Genomic DNA, 5,808 nt, shown 5'->3' with positions numbered 1-5,808 from the left:
TGAAGTATGCGGGTATTCTTTTTCTGTAAAGTCAAATTTAGTGCCACATATGAGAACTCACACTGGAGAGAAGCCACATTCTTGTGAAGTGTGTGGATTTTCTTGTTCTCAAAAATCATCTTTACTGAATCATATGAGAACTCACACTGGGGAGAAGCCACATTCTTGTGAAGTGTGTGGATTTTCTTGTTCTCTAAAATCATCTTTAGTGAGACATATGAGGACTCACACTGACGTTCCGTTGTAAAGTCTTGTTGGGCGATGGCATACAATGCGACAAAATAGAGTGTGTTTACATCTCTACTAAAAATCTCTTAAAACATATCAAATATCAAATGTAGTAGAACGACTAGGATACCAGAAATGACAGTTGGAAATAACCAGCCACTATGATTACGAACGTTTTACAGCTATATACCTGGAAAACGGAGCTCTTTAGTCTGACAGTTATATAGGACAAAAGGGAGCAATTAGCATATCAATTTAAAGTAAGCATCCTTAATGGTTCTGGCCTGAACAGAATTGAGAGGGTGAAAACCAAAGACCTATATACAACATGAAAAGAAACTGGAATCTTTACATCTCAATCATTTTAGTCATTATAAGAGCAAAATAATTTCATAAAATGTCTGGCGAATCTACGCAGGGAACCAATTGCGAGGGAAATACAAACAATGCTACTTACAGGGACGGTTAAACTCCTAAAAAGATCTCTTGGTTGGAGTAACTGAACTAAGAAGAGAATGTTTGGCATAAAAAATTACCAAGATTCAATCCCTGAAATATTCAACTTCTGTGAAAAACGGGTACAAAAGCACAAAACGATGTACTGAAATCAAAAAGTAGCTCCAGCAGGGGGAATCAAATTCTTGTCCATTATTTCTCGTAAATAAAATATTGCAAAAATAATTAACAATTAACAAAAAAAATATTCCGTCAAAGCATGTGTACCACGAAAAGAATTGAGTGAATGTCTCATTAAAGTGAACGATATTCATATGAAAGCAGTATAGTAAAGTATATCAAAAGCAGATATAAAATGGAAATGGTATAGGATGACTATGTACAAATCTCAATCAGTTTGCTGAAAGGTTTGTACTGAAAAATACTGTAAAATATTGTAAGTACCTTGGTTATAACTACGAGTTAAAACAGAACGCATAGGACGAATTGCATGGAGAATTTTTACTACTGAATTTACGACATCAAGTTTTCAATAAATTTTTTCCATCCCTTATACGTCGTATGGTTAAAAGGTATTAGCGTTGGAAAAAAAATACTGAAAAAGTAACTGATAGTATATTTTATTTAAAGCAGGTATTTACAGAAATTTTTAAAAAACGTACGATTTTACTCCGATTAAAATAATCTTTTCACTGGTCAATGGGACTGCACGTCAAAGAAGAAAAAAACGATTTCGCTAAACATGATAAATAAAGTTTTAACGAGAAAAGGACCTTTTTTCGTACAAAAGGAAAGCCAATATTGAATAAATGCTTTACAGAAAAAAAAAACTAAAATAAAAAAGCGGAAAAATATGTAGGAATTTAACCCAGTACCTACACGTTATGAAAATTGAAAAAATGACAAAGGAAATCTACTGCTTTCTGTATAAATGAAAACGCCAAATTATTTTCCCAGAAAAATTGCCACACGAGGAAATAAATATATGAAAGAAAGATTCCTTAAATAACAAGGTACTGGTCAGCTATTGATACATTGCACTATGCTCCTGAGGAAAACCCAACGTTTGAGGCATATTTCAGATGAGTTTTTTTTATTGCAAAATACACAATTTTTATATAAGAAAATTTTTCGGTCCGTTCTTTTAATAAATAAAACTTTTCATTGAGTATTTCTAAATATTTTAAAATTAGAAGCATTTTTCACGACAGTTTTTTTAACTAAAACGATCGGGCGTAATCTATTTCTTGGAAATATATTTAAAACTTAAAGTTTTGTTTGTTTCATACTATTTTATGACTGAAACAGGAAATGAAAAAGGAAATTTTCTATTTTCTCCCGAGACGAACAACACAAATTAATTAAAATTCATTAACTAATCAGTTTTAATTAATGTTTTGATATGAACTAAAAATAAAGAGTACATTAAACAAACAAATTTTATATGAGAATATTCTTCAGTCCGTTCTTTTAATAATAGACATGTGAGCATTTCCAAATATTTTAAAGTTAGAAGCATTTTTCACGGCAGTTATTTTTTGTTTTATTTTTGTTATTTTCGTTATTTTTTAAACTAAACCGATCGATAAATTCAATATTTTAGCACCGGGCATAATTTATTTCTTTGAAATATATTTAAAACTTGAAATTTTCGTTTTTTTTAAATATATATAACATTTTATTAGTAAATAATTTACATTATGAATTGGGAAATATAATAGGAAATTTACTATTCTCTCTTGAGACATACAAACACAAATCCATCTTAAAAATTCATTAACTAATCAGTTTTAATTCAAGTTTTGATATGAGCTAAAAATAAAGAGTAATTCTTGTGTTTTATCTTATAAATAAATGTTGTTTGTACCGTGCTGAAATAATATTATTGAGAAAGCCATTTTTAACTTGGGGAGGCTTCGTAACTATTATGCACTTTCACATAATAATTTAATGAAAAAGGGGGTTGTTTAACTATACACAGATTCGAAAAAGTTGTCAAAGAAGACAAATATATAAGGGATATATTTGAAAAACTCAAATGGCGGCGAACTCACTGTTGAATACCTTGTTTGGGAAATCTAAAAAACTATACAAAATACTGTTAGAAACTCAGTCAATATATGTATACCGTGACATAGGATGACATATCAATAAACACTATGATTTTCGAACAGCATAAACATTTTACATTAAACAAAAACACTAAAACCTTATTCAGTTCGTTTGAACAGTTACTTAGCTTGCCTTAGATAACATTTATTTGTTATATATTTGTTTTTTGACAACTTTTTCGAATCTGTGTATCGTATAACAAACACCCCAAAATATACCATAAAAATTTAATTTAACTTTGAAATTCTATTTAACATGCACGTGCATACACTGCACAAGCACCTTTATTATCGTCATCATCATCATTATAAAAATAATAATAAAAAAATTGGTCTAGACAGCGTCATCTGGCGCCACATCAACTAGTTGTGAAGGGTAAGGGAGGATGGAAAGACCGAGGTGGGAGAGTACTAAGCAGATCTTCACTGGAAGCGTGCGGTTCAAATCTGGTACCTTGGGGAGGCATTTTGTTACCTAAACCCCAGGAAACACCAATGACCGATGATAACGTGCAATCATCTGCACAAGAGGTGGAGAACACTAGAAATCTGGGAGACTTGTTGTCATTTGGTCTCCAGGGAACACCACAGAGAACACACACTGATGATGGCCTGTGAGACAACTCTTACTGAGTGAAATAATAATAATAATAATAATAATAATGATAATATCTATTACTATATTTTCTTAGTTTTTAACCAATGTTCACATTATGGTATGATTGTCTTTTAGTAGTTTTGTGAACTTCATTTTCGTATTCATGTATTCTGCACTGATATAAAAATGAGAATATCTGTGGAGTGTAGGATTCCTAACCATGTAACTGATGAAAATACGCTACACATTTTGATGAAAAACACGGGAAAAATATGAACATAGAAAAACAGAATATGAGCCTGAAGAATCCTATAGTGGATGAAACCCGCGGAATATTCAGTGTAGCTCAATCGCCATATATATTTTATAACTTACTAACTAGCTCTACCTACGTATTGAGCCATGTTGAAGTAAATACTTAAAGTTAAGGCATAAATTTATACTTTCGTATATTAATTTATGTGAGTAAATGTGTGTGTGTGTGTGTGTGATTAATTGGACACACAAAAGATAACTTTAATAAAGCATTCCCACAAGCCTTAAATATCGACAAATATAATTTAAATTTGATAGGAAAACAATTCAGCACACTTAACTAAAGGACATGTAGCGACCCATCACAGAGATTAAAGACAAGGAGCAGTCCAGTTGTTTCTATATCTATTATTTACACCCACTCAAATTATGCGGGTATAAATACTAAAACTTGGCAATTGTCATGGACGTAGTTAATAGCAGTTTCACGTGACAGCGTGTTGACTTTTCATCCAATCGGCATTCAAAGAAAGCGAATTTCAAAAATATTTTTCTAACAGCTTTCGCTGGAGCCAGTCTGGCACCTATAAAAAAGGCACTGTGCGCGATACCCAACCAGTGGAGTCAGAATTCCCTTGTAGTCAGACAAGCACCTCGACGCTTGCTCTGTCTCGCAACGTAAAAACCGTTAATATGATTTTTTGCACCTTGCACCTGAAAGTTATACAACTCCCTGGATAAAAGAAAATATACAACTTTGTATTGCATCAGATATATTCATGGAACCGATTAAAATAAAAAACTTTTCCTTTTCGTAAAAGAAAAGAAAGATTTATTTTGCAAAAATTACATTCTGCCTCAATCAGAGAAAGATTTATTTCTCTTGCATTTATTTACATTTAAATTTAAATCCTGTCAGACTGTTTTTAAAATATATAAAGAGTCCTAGTGACTATACATAGTTATAAACTGTGCTTTATTTCTGAAATTTCTTTCCAGAACATTTTTACATATTAAACATATCGGACGATTTATTAATTTATTACTTTCGTGTGTTGCATAAAAAAACGTCAACAATAAAAACATGACTCATTACTCTTTATTATGTTAAATAAAAACCGTATTATTAGTGTTATATTCGACTTCGTCTCGATGCTGATTTTGACACGTTTTTAATATTTTGTTGATGTCGAGAGAAAAACGTAGTCTCATCAACATATTAACACCGGCGACAACTGCCGTTTTAAATGTTCACCGTCGTAGCAGTGATGATAGTTGATGTTGATCTGGTCCCACGCCGTAACAGACGGATATTTTTACAGGAGGAACGAAATAATGATTACACCGTGTTACGATGATCTACATCCATTGGTCTACCTTTCTTTTTAATGATTTCACGTTTAGATCGTATTTTTATTTAAATTTAATTCTTTAATATTTCCATATATTTTATTTCTTAAAGAATTGGACACACAAAACAAAAGTTTTATCAATTTACTAAAGAAACTTAAGAAAAGAAATTTTCTGTGTTGAATACAAAAGAAAAAAAAAACGAATTCATCCCGATTCTTTGTTTTTTATTGAATTCACGGAAAAAAGGTAAGTTTGTATTTTTCCTTTTTTTTTTTTTACACTAAAATTTTGTTCAATAAACTTTTAAATAATCTTAAACATTAAAATAAGTTCATTCTTATTGCAATAAAATATGCTTTATAACGGATGTGTTTTAAAAAAGGGTACTACTGCACTTATTGATCGGTGCTGAGATAATAACGTTATCATTTAGAAAGCCATTCTTAACATGGGGAGGGGTATTCCTACCTCCACTGTAGATCTAATAAATAAAAAAAGACCCATAAAACTCTAATTAAACAGGAAAATATTATTTAAAAAAATAGCACGGATCAATAAGTGCATTTGCATCAAAGTATGAATCTCCAATTAAAAAAAAGAAGAAAAATGCCACTTATGCACTTATGCTACCCTGCTAAAATAATAACGTATGAATCTCTAATCAACAAAAGAAGAAAAATGCTACTTATGCATTTATGTTACCGTGCTCAAATAATAAAGTATGAATCTCTAATCAAAAAAAGAAGAAAAATGCCACTTTATGTTACTGTGCTCAAATAATAACGTATGAATCTCTAATCAAAAAAA

Source organism: Euprymna scolopes, chromosome 46 (genome assembly GCF_053919585.1).
Source record: "Euprymna scolopes isolate OS-2025 chromosome 46, ASM5391958v1, whole genome shotgun sequence".
NCBI classification, from domain to species: Eukaryota; Metazoa; Mollusca; class Cephalopoda; order Sepiida; family Sepiolidae; genus Euprymna; species Euprymna scolopes.
This window is presented reverse-complemented; position numbering follows the sequence as displayed.